General features: G+C 34.7%; 2 long non-coding RNA genes across 4 annotated transcripts in view; one reads left to right on the forward strand and one right to left on the reverse strand.

Annotated features, from left to right (window-relative positions):
* Window positions 1–18275, reverse strand: part of LOC140611660 (uncharacterized) — a 148658-nt gene that overhangs the window by 89200 nt on the left and 41183 nt on the right. The window lies entirely within an intron of this gene.
* The window catches only part of LOC140611661 (uncharacterized), a 78572-nt gene that overhangs the window by 57657 nt on the left and 2640 nt on the right, over window positions 1–18275 (forward strand). The gene's annotated exons all lie outside the window — the stretch shown is intronic.

The raw sequence follows: 18275 nt of genomic DNA on the forward strand, positions 1-18275 counted from the left end.
ACCAGGGGGAGTTGTATGCAAGTGTTGAATCACTGTATTTTACAATTGAAACTGATTGTAAATCAGGGGTGGTGGAAGGGGAGGTGGGTGGGGGGTGGGGGGTGGGGGTGACTGGGTGACGGGCACTGAGGGGGGCACTTGACGGGATGAGCACTGGGTGTTATTCTGTATGTTGGCAAATTGAACACCAATAAAAAATAAATTTATAATAAAAAATTACACTGTATGATAACTGGAATAAAAGTAAAACCTTAAAACAATGAAATATATTCTTTAATGTATGTTATTTCAATTTGCCTCTCAAGCCTTTACCATCATTTTTCTACTATGTAACAGGTGCTATTCAAGTAGATTTATAAGTCCTTTCAATTCTAAGAACCACTCTGCACTGTAGGTATTATTATGCTCATTTTATATCTACTGAACTAAACTCTCAAGATAATAGGTGGTGAAATTATGATTTAAAACTGTTTTCAATGTCTGTAGCCTTAGGAAAAGCTTGTTAACTTTCAAAACATTTAACAAAGCTCCAAAATGCAAATAATTGAAACTACCATCATTATCTATTTCAACATGATTGAATTTGGTTTGTTTTGATTATAAGCTATACAAAAACCTATTCCAGGGAAGTTCTCAGTGAGATGAAGGAAGCTGGCATCTGAAGTACACATTTTGTTGACAATAAGAAAAGTAAATGTAACCTCAGGGAATTTACTAGTATATCATTAACAGTATACCTCTATACCACTGGCCAACTTCCTAACTTCCAACCTTTTAGCCAGCCTATTAACCTTAGCTGGTATTGTTTGAACAATTTTCAGAATCATCTACTTTATCACCAAAAGCCAGGAATTGCCTGTTCATTTTTATGTTGTTTTTAGGTTTTTTTACAAGAATAAAATCCTTGATGGAGTTGGCTTTCTTACATACCTCAGCAATATGACATGCCCTGGCTTAGATATGAGGTAGCGTTTTGAATGTCTTGCTATAAAAGTTTTCTCTTTGTCTAAATTGCAATGCCTTTGCATTTTGCTGTCTTTCCAAAATTTTCTCTATTCTCTAACTGTAGGTTTTCAGTAACTATTTTCATGAGAACAATGAAACATTACTTCTTGTCCTACAATTCTGTTACCAAATGTCTACTTGTCTTCAGATATTCACAATCTTTGGCTTTCTCCTACATTGAAAAGTCTGGAACAAAGAACTTTGCTTAGGCTTGTGATAGCTCTGAACAGTTTATATGTTCATTTCTCTTATCCTTTATGATTAAATTTTGATAAGCCACAGAAAGCCTGATGTTTCCTATCCATTTCTACTTGTCCAGCAATATAATGCTCCAGTTGTAGGGGTAATTGTTTGGCCTTCAGTCTTTTACTTAACCTATGCTAACTTTAAAGTTGTGAGAATTAAGTAAGTACGTAAAGTGGCTAAGCCCCTTTTAAGCACAGAATAAATTTCAATTTCCTCTCTTCCTTCTTTTTCCTTTAATTTTGTCTTTACGATTCTAGCACTACTTAACCAATGATGTCCTAGACACACCCACTATGCCTTGTTACTTCTCATCAGGATTTATATATTTTCTTATTCTCTATAGATATAGCATTTGAGCTAGACTGTGAAAGCAACCTCTACTTAATAAATGGAATAGTCAGGAAGCAAATTAATGAATGTCTCAATATGTGCATTTCTGCACCTCTATCTAGACTTTCACATGGACAGCTCTAACCAGTTTGGCTCAGATTCGCTTCAGTTCATACACTCGAGAACATATTTATCAGACACCAGACAGCAAGGCTCCTTCAGACAGTCAATATACTGCAGGAGAGACACTGAAAAGTGAAATTCTAATTATTCTTGACATAGGGCATTCTAAGGGTGTTTCATGCCAAAATAATGAAAGTTATTTTTCTTCAGAACACTGAAAGACGATACATGAGGCATCTTCAGGTTTCCATAGAAATGGGGCTAAATAAGAAACATGTGGCACTTTCTGATGGATACAGATCATCCTGAAATCACTTCACATCTGTTGGCTAAATAGAGAAATGACTATAAATCTTTTTGAAAACAAAGGAGAGAAAAATGTAGCGAATATATCAAGTAATACCTTTATGGCATCATTTAGCAATGACTCTACAAAGAAGGTTATTTGTAACGGTAGATTTATTTGTCATATACCATTTTTAAAAAAAGAAAATTAGAATTTATAGAGGGTTATGATATTTAATATGGCCTTGTAAACTCTAGATGTTTCACTTTGCTACTTACAAACCTTACTTTTTGTCATTAGCAACATTGTAAAAATTTAGAGATGTGTCCTTCTTGAACCTGGTATGAGTTCCTATCATTAGGGATATTTTAAGTTTATTTTTAACAGTCCTCTGTAGAAATTTAAATAAGTCTTTCTTAGCTTCACATGCACATGCATATGAAAAGGGTTCATTTGAAGCAGTTAATAGTAGAGGAGTGTATACTGGAGAATAAATTGTTTATAACCATATACACACTTAATGGGAAAAGTGTATAAAGCTCACAGTTGGGAATTCAGACATTTCCACCTTCTAGAAATGCTTCTGGAAAATACTTCTCCCCACCATGTTCCATTCTCAGTAACATGCCATTTAAATATCAAACATAATTATTTTAAGCATTTTTTATTTTAAAGCATATCAATGGAAGTACCTTTTACCACTTCCATATCGCTTCAAGAAATAATATAAAATATGCATCCATGAGGCTTAAATTTACACGTTACTTAACGATTTATCATTGCATGACTAGTCTTACCCTTCAAATATATAAGGAACATACATTATCCTCATATACGTGTTCTTGTATGACAAATACAGAAATAATAAATTCTCCTTTTTTGCATGTAACCTAAGATTCTGACCTTCGAAAACCCTGTGTTACAAATATCTTTATCATAATCCATATTCTTGTTGCCCTTAACTCTTAGAAAAGAACTATTGATTTTTTTTATATATACATAAGAATCAAGTAAGAAAGAAAGGAGTAAAAAGTGATCTTCTATTCCATCCAAACTAGACCACATAGACCCGGGTATTGGTGGTGTCGGTGGAGGCAGGGATGCTGTGGAAGTTTTCATCCACCAGCATGGGCTCGGAAACTAATAAATAGCAAATTTGCTTCTTCGTCCTCTCCTTTGCTTCTTCAAATAATTTTCCAATGGCATCAGCTACAAAAGTGAAAGCTTCACATCGGACTGAGAAATGAGAGAGGACTTTCCACCGGGTGAAGCATCTGTCTGATTTGAACATCAGATTCTGCTTTTGTATGCCATGCTTTCTTCTTATACTGGGGACTGACCCCTATTAGATACTAGGATCTCTGACAAAATTCTGGCCTGGTGTGAATTTTTAGCCAAAGAAAGGAAAACCATTTCCGGAAACTGCTATATGAGAGATACTGAAATTTAATGATGTAATTTAAGTGTTACAACATTTTGAAGGGATATTAGAGGTCAGAGTTAAACGTCCTCATTTTCAGATGTAGAGAGAGTTAACAATGAGTTTTAATGACTTGTTCAAGGTCATTGTTAGCTTTCATTAGATGTAAATTGCATATTTTATTTAGTTTCCTAGCTCTTATATGCCTTGTGGTACTTCTTGACATTTTTTCCACTCCAATATAAGATTATTCATGGGGATGGGGACTGCATAACAGGGAGGTAATCCTACCCCTCAAGAAAGAACAGAGAGGCTATTAAGTGATGCTATGGAGGATGGGTTTCCTTTAGAAATTTCTCTTTTCCCTTCTCACCGTTAAGGTTAAAGGGACGTCGTATGACAATAATGATTCTAGACTGGGGTGTTAATTAATTCCCAGACTGTTATATTTGCACGTGATATATTGCAACAAAGGCACTGGACCCAAACATCCCGTCCTCTCCCATCTAAGGTACTGCCTTAAAAGGGTGAGAGGGAGAGGGGAAAGTAACATGTAAATCGAGGGGTAGAAGTACAATTTCAAGCTGCCTGGGCATGTTTTATATGCCAAGCAAATGGCACTTGGTATCAGCTAGCTCCTTCCTGAATATCTCACAGAACCAATATCTGTGCACATGAACCAATATCTGTCTACTTCATAGTAAGAGGAGAAATGGAAGACACATAGCTCTTTCAATAAATGCTGATGAGCATTTTTTTAAAAAAAGATTTATTTATTTTCCTGAGATCACAACCTGAGCTGAAACCAAGAGTGGGATGCTTTACCGATTGTGCCACCCAGGTGTCCCCAGCCCGCCCCCGATGACCTTTTTGAGGAATCACTTTAATTATTTTGACTGGAAAAGTAAAAAAGACCTGAAAAAAAAAAAAGGCACGAGAAATTCACAAAAAGGGGTGTCAAAGAGTGTCAAGAGTAGAGTGATCTATAAAGAGGAATTTCTTACCAACTTCTATTATATATATATCTGTTCTATTATTTTATAAAATCTCATCACAATGGCAGTGGTCTAAGTAGACTAGAAACTCTGTCCCACTCCCCAGATCCCACAAGGAGGTGATCTGATTACTTTCGAGTTGCAACAGAGAAAGCAAACTGTTAGGGTCGCTCCGATTCACGGAGTGTCCATGTCTTTGCCCTCTGGTTAAAAGTGACAGCCTTATTGTCTGCTTTTCTGTATATTGTCTGGTTGCACTCTGTCTGTGACAATTTAAAACTTGCTGCCAAAGTTACTTTATGATCTGTGGTCCAATCAGCATCTTTGCTTGTACTTTTTGGAACTGCCTGAGTATGGAGAGTGATAATGAGAACCACATTTATGAATCTTTGGATGATTTGTCTGAAAATCACAGATTTTTGGCAGTGTATGGAGATTAAGTTTTAACTTTCCATTCCGTTCCTTTTTCAACGGGATTTGCTCTTAAAACTCCCGGGGAAGAGAAGTTGAAATATTTTACTTCAGGACTCAATATATAAAATGTTCACTATAGCATAGCTACTCCCCAGGTAAATAGAAATACTAAAGGAGAAAAAATATCAATTTTCATGCTATTAAAACAGAGAAGCTAGATGTATTTAGCATGATAAATCACTTGGACACTGAGAAATTATAGTTCTTTACGGCTTCTAATATTTATAATTAACAACATGTTTACAGATTACCAATATATATTTGTATCTAATTACCCTATGACAACACCTTCTGCCTATTAGCTAAGAAAGGGTTGGGGTGAGGGGCTCCTGGGTGGCTCAGTCCCTGAAGCATCTGCGTTCTGCTCAGGTCATGATCTCAGGGTCCTGGGGTTGAGCCCAGCATCCCTACACTCTCTCTCCCTCTGCCCACCACCCCCACCCTGCTCATGCTCACTAGAGCTCTCTCTCTCTCTCAAATAAATAAATAATATCTAAAAAAAGAAAGAGTTAAGGTGAAAAAAATCAAGTTGGTATTTACTGAGCATATAATCTGTGCCAGGTACTATAGTTCACGTTTCACATTTTTAAAAATTTTAAACAATATATATTTTTAAGATTTTATTTATTTATTCATGAGAGACACAGAGAGAGAGGCAGAGACACAGGCAGAGGGAGAAGCAGCCTCATGCAGGGAGCCCGATGCGGGACTCGATCCCAGGCCTCCAGGATCACTCCTTGAGCTAAAGGCAGATGTTCAACTGCTGAGAGATCCAGGTGTCCCTTAAACAATAATTTTCTGAAGAATCTATTCTTCATTCTTTAGACCAAAAAAAAAAAAAAAAGTGTACGGAATGTAATTGAACATGTCTCACTCCTAGGATATGAAATAATTTTTTTGAGATGTTCAGGCTCTTCATCTTTACCATTCATGAGCTGTGATCACTAGATCATCTCTGATTTTTTAAAATTCTAATGGAAGATATAAGAGTTTCTGATTTAACCGTTGACTGCTGTCAACAGATTGCTAACACTGGTGGCAAAGGAAGAGAGAGAATCATTTCACAGCCAGTCCTTCTGTGAGGCTGAAGGGTGCAGGTTGAGAAGATGGCCTCTGATTTAAACAAATGTGTCAATCATTGATATCTTTGTAATCAGAGAATGCAAGATGAAGAGGAGGGGCACAACTGACTTGCTCTCAATTCTTTTCACATCTTGCCAACTTTGAAACAACCACGTTCTCCAAGCAGCCGTCTTTTCTTTCCTGGAAAACCATGATAGCTTCTTAACTGGGCCTCCTACAAATACATGTGCCCTTTTGATGCAACCTTCATATAAATATTCCCCAAGACATGCCCCAAATTCAAATCCTGTCATTTTATTTTCCTACTTTTTAATCTTCTCCTGGCTTCTCATTCTTTTCATAGATGAAATTCAGCATTCTTAAACTATCCTGAAAGCCCTTGTATCATCTGGTCACTCTGATCTGGATAATTAGGATATAACCTAAATAAATGGATAATAGATATGACCAGATGCAAGACAAATAACTCTATATAAACATATTGAAATTTATTTGCAATAAATTTCCATAAATTAAAAAAATAAAATTCCATAAATTTTCTCTTCTAAAAAAGATCACCTGCTCTTTACAGATTTTGAAGAATTTGATGGAATGCCTGAACTTTTTCTCTCTAATCTTTAAAAAAATAAGTGTTGAGTCCAAAGCTTCAGAAACAGTATGTGTTAATAGGCCTCAGACTATTCTTTTGACACCATTTTATGAAATTCTTCCTCGCTAAACATTATTCAATTATAAAATACAAAAGATAAATAAAGAGTATATAATATGTTCTGTTCTTGTGAGAAAACTAGGTGTCAGAGAGATGAAGATCACCGGGGTCAAGCGATAGGTAAAGCTGAACTCATCTTCAAAGTCTGTGGCAGACTTTCAGGTATTAAAATTCATTGCTTTTTCAACCACTCCATAACCACCTGCTTTCTATTTAAAGACAGATTTCAGAAAACACTTAGAATCATCCTTTCTACTCTTTGTTCTATCAGACTAACTCATTGCATTACAGGCTATTTAAACTCTTTCTATTCAATTGAGCAATGCTTCTCTGCCAGGTATTTGGGACAAATGACTAATAGGGTCCAACTTTAGAATTTAGAATTGCCCTATTATTATTTAACAATTACACATATATGTTTGTTTTGAAATAATTAATGAATAAAGGGGCTAAGCATCAAATGGGATATAAGTAGATGAAACCACTGTAAGGGCAGTGGAAACATTTTTATAATCGCTGATATGTTTCCTACTTAACCTGATATAAATTTAATGAACTGAAATAATACTGGTTCTTTCGATATATCTTTAAAGTGCAACCTCATCAAAGAAAAATCATTGGTAACTATTCTTAGAATGTAAAGAGGACAAATGATAATATCCACATGCTTTTCATGCTTCTGTTACATGTCGGAAGGGAAATTCAAAATCAAGGAAATATAGATAAATAACAGCACTGTGAGGGACTAACCACCTTGATTTTTTTCAACCATTTTTCAGTTGATGGGCTGCTTGTATCTCTACTAGTACACTTTGAAGAAGCAGAATTCTCAGTGATTGTATGACTTTGATTCAGCACAGTAAGGACAAGCTAGTTGGGATACATGTATATTCAATTTTTTCTGTACGCTAAAGATCATAGAGTAACACTTGTGGTTCCTGCCTCTTTCAGTTAAATCAGCACAATTGAAATACGCTTTGTTGCTTTACATAACATCTTGAGTAGTCTATGTATATGCCATCCGGCACAGGAAAATATTTAACATAAGCTTATATACTGCTCAATTATAAAAAAGAGAAATTTATTTCTTGAGTCACCATCCCTCAAATCCAAGTCACTGTCTTCTATAAAGATATAAGTGTTAGGCTGTCTATTTCATCTCTGATGTACTGGAAAGACCAGTCTGGAGCAAATAATGGAATCATCGCTCTACTACTTAATAATTGAATAACATATGCTAAGTTGCTTAAGTTATTTCAGCTTCAATTTTGCCCACTAATGAGTAGCATTAGTTTTTGATGATTTTGAAAGAATTAAAACATAGAACTTACTTGAAAACATTTTATACATAGGAAAGAACTTTTTTTTTTTTTGAGAAATTTAGGGGATAATTTATTGCATTTTTTTTTTTTACAAGGAAGTGTTTTGGCTAAAAGATCATAAGTTTTGAGTGCAATAAAACAGTAACAGAAGAATGATGTTATTTTAATAACATGAACAACCTGCATCACCGGATCATTACATAGAAAATGACTCTATCTCACAGTGTACTTTACATAAATGTGAAATATGCACTGTAGCATTAAATCACTGGGGATTATTTTTGTTACTGCTGTGCAATCTAAACCATGTTTTCTTACATATCCCATGAGAAATGTATCAAATTTTAAAATACACACAAAAATGAAATTGTTGGTAAATATGACTGTATTAAGACAGCACAACATTGAATACAAATTTGAGTGACTACTAAAAGACATTTTGTGTTACACAAGTATAAGGCAAAAAGAATTTAAACCTCAAGTATATTTAAGTCATATAAACCAGTAAGAAAAAAAAAAACTAGTAGAAGTATTGGTAAGACATTTCAACAGGGAACACAGAAGAGAAGAACTGTTACATTGATGAGCAAAAAATAAGTGAAACACTAAATTGCAATTTCAAAGAAAAATATCAGATATTTGTCAGATTGTAAATAAAATACTAACATTCTGAAGATACCAAGTGTTTTCAAGGATGTAGAGCAAAGAGATCAGATTTTTACTGCTGAGAATTTAAATCATTTTGGGAAGTAATTGAACAAAATTTAGTAAGGTTGAAGATGTACAAATCCCAAAACTCATTATTTCTATTCGTAGTTAAGTCCCTGAAAAGTTTTTTACATGTAAGGACATTTATTAGAATATTGGGTATAAGGGTAAATATTTGAAATGAACTAAATGTCCATCCAAAACAGAAGCTTAATATCTTTACAGTATATTTTTTTACATATAATAGTATTTAGCAGTTAAAATGTTGGAAGTGAACTATATGTGTCAAAAATTTTCACAAATATTTTTAAGTAAGAAAATTATAGAATGGAACTTCTAATATTGTGACATATTTAAAATATAAAAACATGCAAAATGATAGCATCTATTTTGTAGGGCCTCACATATGTTGACTAAAATAATGAAATGTGAGAGGAATAAAAAACACCCAAAATCGGGATAGTGATTTTGTGTAAGAAAAAGGAGAGAAAAGGAGGGAAATCAGATCAAGGAAGGAAAACACAAGGAATTTTAATATATTTATGCTATTTTTACTAAAAAGTGGTGATGAGACGTTAGCTTAGACAATTGGTATGCTGGTAATTTTGATCAACAATCTTGTTGAAAACAACTGGAAAACCCGAATAAAGCATAAGTAAGCATGTGCTTGAAAGAACTGGCAAATTATTAAGACTGTGAAGAATTAGTAGGCTAGTTATTGGAAAAAGATGCAATTTAAGAATATAAGTCTTGCATTTGGGGTTGCTTTAGCCTTGGGGTATTTGTCAATTCTGGAAGAAGTGACTGAGAGGCTTGTATTCTAAGAACTGCTTTGATATTCTTGTGGTACTAGGGAAACAAAAATTGGAATCCGGGAGTTTCCACAAGGAAGATATCCCAGATAAAGCCACCACATTTGGGTTGGTATCCTGAAATGTTTGTAATACAAAAGCAAGTTTTAGCAAGATGTGGATTAACTTTCTGAGAAATTGAAGCCCCACATCAATTAAATATAATCACAATTACTTGTCTTAGTTGATTTGGGTTTATTCTTGTCCCTTGATCTCTAATAGAAACTGTCAAGATTGTGATTATTTTTGGAGGGAAGAAAGGAGGTTGTTAGTAATGGAATAGGACAAGAAAGGAGCATGTTGGTGTTGGCTAATGTTTTGATTTTCTGCCTGGGTAACGGTTACAAAGATAATAATGTGATTAATCTAAGACTGTATATTTTTGTTTTATGTACTTATTGACGTTGAAATAATTTATCCTAAATAAAGCTAGAAATGACTTTCAAAAAACTAGCAGGAGTTCAATGAATGTTAATTGATAGCTAAAAAATGTCAAGCAAATAAGACAAAACTATTAAGATTTGATAAAATTGGTCCACCAACCTATGAATGTTTATTACTTTTTCGTAAGCATTATAAAAAAATGATATTCTTGGGCACCTGTGTCAGTTAAGCCTCCAACTCGATTTCAGCACAGGTCATGATCTCAGGATGCCATCAGGTCCCACACTCAGGAGGAGTCTGCTTGAGATTCTCTCCCTCTCCTTCTGCCCTCCCCCCTGAACACACACACAATTTCTCTCTCTAAAATAAATAAATCATTTGAAAATTATATACTTCATAAATAAATTTTTGTCAAACATATCTCAGTAAAGCTGGAAATAATTAGGAACACGTGGATGGCTCAGTTGGTTAACCATCTGTCTCGAGCTCTGGCCATCATCCTAAGGTCCTCGCATGGACCCAAGCCCCGTGTGGCCTGCCTGCTTCTCCTTCTCCCTCTGCCCTTTCCCCTCAACCTGCTTGTGCCCCCCTCCCCCCATCTCTCTCTCTCTAAATAAATAATCTTTTTTAAAGCTGGAAATAATGAGTAAAAAAAAATCAATGAAATGTACATTTCAAGAAAAGAAATCATTGTCATATTCATTCCAAGGAAACAAAATATTACATCTGGTACATAAACAACTCATAGGTAATATTTACAATAGTTCCAAGTCATTTCTATACATTGTTTACAGGGTCCAGATTTCTCACTTTATCCGGAATAACTTTTTATTGGATTCTTTTGTTTTCCAGAGGGAACAAAAGAAAATAGCGTGAAGTCAATTTCACAGACCTTGGAAACAGCACTAGCTAATGCAGCTGTAGCTCATTAAGCTAATTCGACAATCCTATAAAAAGACAGCTAGAAACCAGTATTGTAGCTTTTGCCCTTTGAATTATCTGGAATAGTTGCCCAGTAAAGTAAGTTTGGTAAAAGTAATATGAATGAAAATCACATTTCGGCATGATAAAACTTGTACGTTTTTCTTTCCCTTGCCGGAACACCTCATTTATCACATGCCGTGTGTGTGTGTGTGTGTGTGCGTGTGTGTGTGTGTACATATATATATATGTATATATACATTATATATATGTGTATATATGTATATTTTTTTCACTAAGAAATGAAATTTCCTTTTCTCATTGATTGTGAAAAGTCTTCCAATGTAGCTACTATGGCAATTTTTTTCCTGTTTAAGAGAAAAAAAATTACTTGTAATCGTCAAGTATAGTTCACTCCCCATAGTTGTCTGTAAAGGAAATGTGTCATGTATAAGGAAATGTGTTAACCAATCTTCTAAAATAAGCCAAATAGGTTAGTGAAAATAATTAATTAAAAAAACAACTTAAAGTCGCATAGATGCCACTTACGTGTTAACCTAAAGACACACTCTACATACACACACTTAAAGATAAAACAAATGTACTAAACTTTTTTGTATAAACTTCTAGTTTCTTCATTAGGGCATTTTTAAAGACTGGTATCATTTTTTTATGTCTTCTCAGTGTTTCTAAACTTAAAATATGTTTAAATTTTTATTCTTACCTCACCCCACATTTGAAACATATCCTGATATACTCAGGCAGCATTTGCAGCTTCAGTTGTTGGCTCCTATTTCCTTTTTTTTTTTTTTTTTTGTTGGCTCCTATTTCCATTGGCAACTTCTGCTGTTGCTGTTTACTTCCTGCCTCTAGAGGTCAACATGAAGATGCAAATCTTGACTTAAAAATCTTTGTATCTTCATTCACTAGGAGGTATTCAACAAACACCAGCTGAATCAGTGAATGAAAATGAAATCTTAAGGGTGCCTGGGTGGCTCAGTTGGTTAAGCATCTGCCTCCAGCTCAGGTCATGATCCTGGGCTAGGGTCCTTGGATCAAACCTCTCATTGGGCTTCCTGCTTAGTGGAGAGTCTGCTTCATCCTCTCCCTCTGTCTACCACTCTCCCTGCTTGTGCTTACCCTCTTTCTCTGAAACAAATACATAAATAAGATTTACATCATTAAAAAAAAAAGAAGTCTTAGATATATTTTATGCTATCTATGGCATAACCACTGCTTTGTGGAGATTGAAAGCACTGATTGGTTTTACTTTTTTTGTCCTGGAAATGGAGTAACTTTCCAGAAACAAACGAACCCCCCAAAGGAAAATCAGAGTTGTTAGTAGAAGGAGCAATGAGAGAAATAAAGTGAGGAGAAGATGTGTATGATTAGCAAGAAGAAAAAAAATCGTGAATGTAATATCCTTTGGGAAACAATTTTGTCTCTTGTTTTTAGTCATCGTTGATCATTATGGAATTCATAGTATTATCTCACAAAATATGATCTCAACAAAAATTTCATAATAAATAAAATGGGTAAATATTTCATTATTTGCAAACTTTATCATTGAAAATATGAAAACTTGAGAGACTCTATAAGCAAAATATGAAAATTAGTAAGTTAATACTGAATGAGTGCAACAAATTAACACCATACCGATTCTGATGCAAAGCAAATACACAAAAATAAACTGTACTTAAATATTAGCAACACATGAATTGTAATTTTCTAAGAATGCTAAATATACAATTGTGGGAAATATGAACTATACTCTAAATATTGCTTTGTATTAGAGTAGAAAGCTAAAAAATAAAATTGAGTCTTTGCTTCCACTTATTTAAACAATCCTTAGGCTTATGAAAGTCCTAAAATCACAATTTAATGATTTTTATCAGTAAATTTGACTTTTTATTACTGGGTGTAATGAAAGGATTCTTAAAGCATTAAAAGTGTAAACAACAAAGGTAATTTTGGAGGTAATATTATTTATTTACTTATTTTTGTAGAAGTATAGTTGATACAGAATGTTACATCAGTTTGAGGTGTACAACATAGTGATTCAACAAGTTTATACCTTATGCAATATTCCCCAAAAGTGAAGCTCCCGCCTGTCACTGTACAATGTATATCTTGACTATATTCCCTACCAAGGCAATTATTGAGAAGTGTAGCTATGACAAAATCTAAAATATATATTCCGTAAAGGATCCCATAAGATGTAAAAGATAAGCCATAGAAAGACAGGAAACCCTTGCATTGTATTAATAATCAATGGTTAGTATTCACCATATAAGGGACATTGACGGATCAATAAGAGAAGACAGCAGTGGGAAAATAGACAAAAGGAAAGGATATTCACATGATCATAAAAGAACACTAATCTATGAAAAACTATTCAGTCTTACTAGTAATTAGGAAAATAGAAATTAAAGCACGATGAGATACTACTTCCTGCTTATTGGATTGGGAAAATATTAAAGTCTGACAATACCAAATGCTTTAGATGTGATGCAACTGGGAAATCATATGTCCACGACGAGCGTGTAGACTGCTATAATCACATTAGAAAACGATATGGATATAGAGTAAATATTGAAGAGAAAATTCTAAGGTACAATTCCACCTCTTGGTAGTCTGCCCAGAGACATTTTTGCATATGGACACACAATAACAAGCAAAAGAATGATAATTATGCCACTGTTCTCAGTGGTAAAACTTAGAAAAAAATCCAATACTAATGAAAATAGAAAAATAGTGACTGTATTAGTTACCTAATGCTATTTAAAAAAAACACCACTGGCTGAGTGTCTTCAACAACAGAAATTTATTTCTTGAAATTCTGGCTGCTGGAAATCCACCATCAAAATGTTTATAGGTAATTTGATTTCTCCCGTGGCCTCTCTTTTGCTTAGAAATGGCCATCTTCCTGTCTCCTTGCATGGCCTTTTCTCTGTGTGGATGTCTTCCCCGTATGTTTCTCTTTTCTCTCCTTCTAAGGACATCACTCCTATTGGACTATTGCCTCCACTTTTATGACTTCATATAACTTTAATTACTTCTTTGAAAGTTCTGTCTTCAAATAAAGCCACACAATTCAGTCTACAACAGTGGCATATTCATATAATGGGTTACTGTAGAGTGCAGAAAATAAATAAACTATCAATAAAAATGAATTTGACAAACAAAATAGATGTTAAGTACAAAAAGCAAGTATCAAATGGTCAACAAACACAGGAAAAAATGCTCAACATCACTGGGCACCAGAAAACTACTAATCAAAACCACAATGAGATACCACCTCACACCAGTCAGAATGGCTAAAATAAACAAGTCAGGAAACAACAAATGCTGGTGAGGATGCAGAGAAAACGAAACCTTCTTACACTGTTGGTGGGAATGCAAACTGGCGCAGCCACTCTGGACAGCAGTAAGGAGGGACCTGAAAAAGTTAAAAATAGACCTACCCTACCACCCAGCCATTGCATTACTCGGTATTTACCGCAAAGATACAAATATAGTCATCTGAAGGGGCACCTGCACCCCAATGTTTATAGCAGCAATGTCTACAATAGCTAAACTATGGAAAGAACCCAGATGACAGATGAATGGATAAAGACGATGTGGTGTGTGTGTATATATATATACATATATATATATATATATATATATATATAGAATATTAGTCATCAAAAAAATAACTCTTGCCATTTGCAACGACATGGATGGAACTAGAGTGTATTATACTAAGTGAAATAAGTCAATCAGAGAAAGACAATTATCACATGATTTCACTCACATGTGGAATTTAAGAAACAAAACAGAGGAGCATAGAGAAAGGGAGGGAAAAACAAAACAAAATCAGAGAGAGCCACAAACCATAAGTGACTCTTAACCATAGGAAACATTTTGAGGGTTACTGGAGGGATGGGATAATAGGGTGATGGGCATTAAGGAGGCCACGTGATGTAATGGGCACTGGGTGTGATATACAACTGAAGAATCACTGAACTCTACCTCTGAAACTGATAATACACTATGTGTTAATTACTTGAATTTAAATTTTAAAAAGCGAGTATCAAAGAGTCTTTTAGATATGGGAAATAATGTATAGTATTTATTGTTTAGGAATACAGTAACGTATAGTAAACTTGTAAATAGCTTTATAAGAATAAATAATTCAAGACCGACTTTTCTTCTGCAGGGAAAGGAGGGATGATTTGGTAGCATATGTGTGTACTGGACACATTAGCTCACTTGTGGCTGGGTGGTGCAAACGTTTGTTCTTGTCTTTTTTTGGTTTGTGTTAATATTTGCATTCAAAAGTATATATTATGCAATAATTTCATTCAACCTCGGTTGACCTCCAGGTTGGCATGCTAATTAAGGTTCAGGAGTCTCACTGCTTTGGTTCATATCCTGGATTCCATAATAACTAGTCTTATGAACTTAATCTCTCTAAAACTCATCTCATCTGTCAAATGCAGATAATATTGGTACCTACATGATAGGGTTCTTAGGAGGATTTAGTGAAATAATCTTAGTAAATCCTCAGCTCATGTCTGAAACAAAGTAAACACTCATTAAATGTCAACCATTATTTATATCTTTCTTTGGACATGTGTATATTGTGCAATTGGGAACAAAGAATTTGTCACAGAATAGAATTTTGTATCCTCTGCTGGTTTTTTTTTTATTAAATATTCTGTGTTTTTTTTCCATGTGCTTTAACATTTTTCCAAACTATAATTTTGATATTATATAGATATACTTTATTTTATTTAATATGTCACATAGCAAAAACTAATTTACTTCTCCAACTTTTATAATACATGTGTGTGTATAAATATAAATACACATATATAGAGAGATATACACATATGCCTATATTATAGATTAAATTATTATTTTGATTTGTATTTGTTGGATAACTAATGTAATAGAATATTTTCATCATTTATTGTCACTGGGTTACTAATTTTTTGAATTGGCTGTTCATAATCTCCTTTTGTTTTTTTCTAAGTGGGGCTGTTGGTATTTGATCAACGGTTTTAACAGTACTGAAAAAAGAAAATATATATTATACACTAAACAATGAACAGATGTACTTTTGTATTTAATCTGTTGACGATGTGAGGATTACCAGATTTTCTGATCTTTCCTTATTCATCTGTTTATGTTTGCTTATATTCCAGAAATTTTTATAGACAGAATTAAGGCAGCTTACTAGAATGTTAGCATTTAAATTAGAGATTTAATTGGAAGTTAGGACTAACATATAACATAATGATAAAAATATAATTAGTTAGAGATTAAAGTTATAATTCTGCTTCTAATGGTAAGGCCAATACTGCCCCCAATATTATGAAAATGTTCAGGGGCTTATATTTTCTTATGATTCATAGAAGTGATATTCATCATAGCAACAGAAGTTGTGAATATGAGAAATCTCTATCCTTAAGAGTCTTAAGTTATCCTGACCCTGGAACGTTGTTACTTGCTACCTTTTCTTCAAGCCTCCTGATCCTGTTTTTCTTCCCTCCCTCCCTACTCCTCCCTCCTCGTTTCTTTGCCCTACCTTATCTTGATTAACTGTTCAATTCTTATGCAGAGTAATTGTTTTTATTTATTTGACAGAGCACACGGGGGGGGGAGGGGGGGGGGCTGCGGAGCAGCAGGCAGATGGGGAGGGAGAAGCAGGCTCTCCACTGAGTAGAGAGCCTGACATGGGCCTTGATCCCAAGGAGCTGAGATCACCACCTGAGCCAAAGGCAGATGCTTAACTTACTGAGCCACCCAGGTGCCTTATGCATAGTAATTTAACCATCATTTTCTTGATTACTTCTCAGCCCTTTTGTCTGAGGATAACAAGACATTTTGCTAAGTGAGGGCAGTGTCCAAAAACAGTGATGCTGACCTTGAATGACTATTACCTTAAATAAATATGAGAATCTAAACAGAAAAAAAATATGAACAGACAATGTCAAGGTGAAATACAAATGACCAATATGCATTTGAAAAACTTTTCAACAGGAATTAAAGAAATAGTACCATAGTGACACTACCATGTTCCCCCCGCCCCCTGCCCCGATATTGACTTTAACATTTTTAAAAATAACCTTAGCTTTAAAAATATATAACTCGGGATCCCTGGGTGGCGCAGAGGTTTGGTGCCTGCCTTTGGCCCAGGGCGCGATCCTGGAGACACGGGATCGAGTCCAACGTCGGGCTCCCTGCATGGAGCCTGCTTCTCCCTCTGCCTGTGTCTCTGCCTCTCTCTCTCTCTCTCTGTGTGTGTGTGACTATCATGAATAAATAAATAAAATCTAAAAAAAAAAATAAAAAAAATAAAAAATAAAAATATATAACTCAATGAAATAAAAAGTGTTTTGGCAGGATTCACTGGTGTGAACTTTACATTGCTGCTTCTGGAAAGTTCTTTTTTTTTTCTGTCAAGTTCTTTGACATTATATTAAAATGAATCTTCACACTAAATGTATACATTTGAACCCATAATTAAATGAATATCTTCTAAAAGGGAGATTTTCTTCTATTCTCCATAAAGGGACAGTAATTCCATATTGTCTCTTGTCGCCTTTATTTTTAATATTACTTATATCCAGACATTAGAGTTAATATTCACCAGTCTATATAGAGCTTCTTTATATCACAAAATTACATTGTGCCCATTATACACTTTTAATTATACATGTGTTCATATAGATAAGTACCTAAGGATAAACTAGGTTTAACTCTAATTTTATTTTTTTCATTAATATTTTGAAGATTTTATTTATTTATTTATTTGAGGGAAAGAACTTGAGCAGTGGGAAGGGGCAGAGGGAGAAAGAGAGAGAGAAGCAGAGTTCCTGCTAGGGAAGAAGCCCATCTCAGGGCTAGATTCTAGGACCCCGAAGACCATGTTCTGAGTGGAAGGCAGTTGCTTAACCAACTGAGCTGCCCAGGTGCCCCAATTCCTTTTTATTTTTATTTATTTTTTTATTGGAGTTCAATTTGCCAACATATAGCATAACACCCAGTGCTCATCCCGCCAAGTGCCCCCCTCAGTGCCCGTCACCCAGTCACCCCAACCCCCTGCCCACCTCCCTTTCCACTACCGGTAGTTCATTTCCCAGAGTTAGGTGTCTCTCATGTTTTGTCACCCTCAGTGATATACCCACCATTTGCTTCGACGTGGATGGACCTGGAGGGTATTATGCTGAGTGAAGTAAGTCAATCAGAAAAGGACAAGACCAATTCTACTTTTAATTCACAGCAACTTGGCCCTTCACCTATACACATTATTTCTTCTGCTCATCCATATACTCATGGATCGCCGTACTTTCTAACTTCATCTCTGAAACCAATCATCTTCATGGGTTTGCCTACCAGTTCTGTTCAGAGCCTCTTCATTTTTAACA

This window comes from Canis lupus, chromosome 20 (genome assembly GCF_048164855.1).
Source record: "Canis lupus baileyi chromosome 20, mCanLup2.hap1, whole genome shotgun sequence".
Classification (NCBI taxonomy): domain Eukaryota; kingdom Metazoa; phylum Chordata; class Mammalia; order Carnivora; family Canidae; genus Canis; species Canis lupus.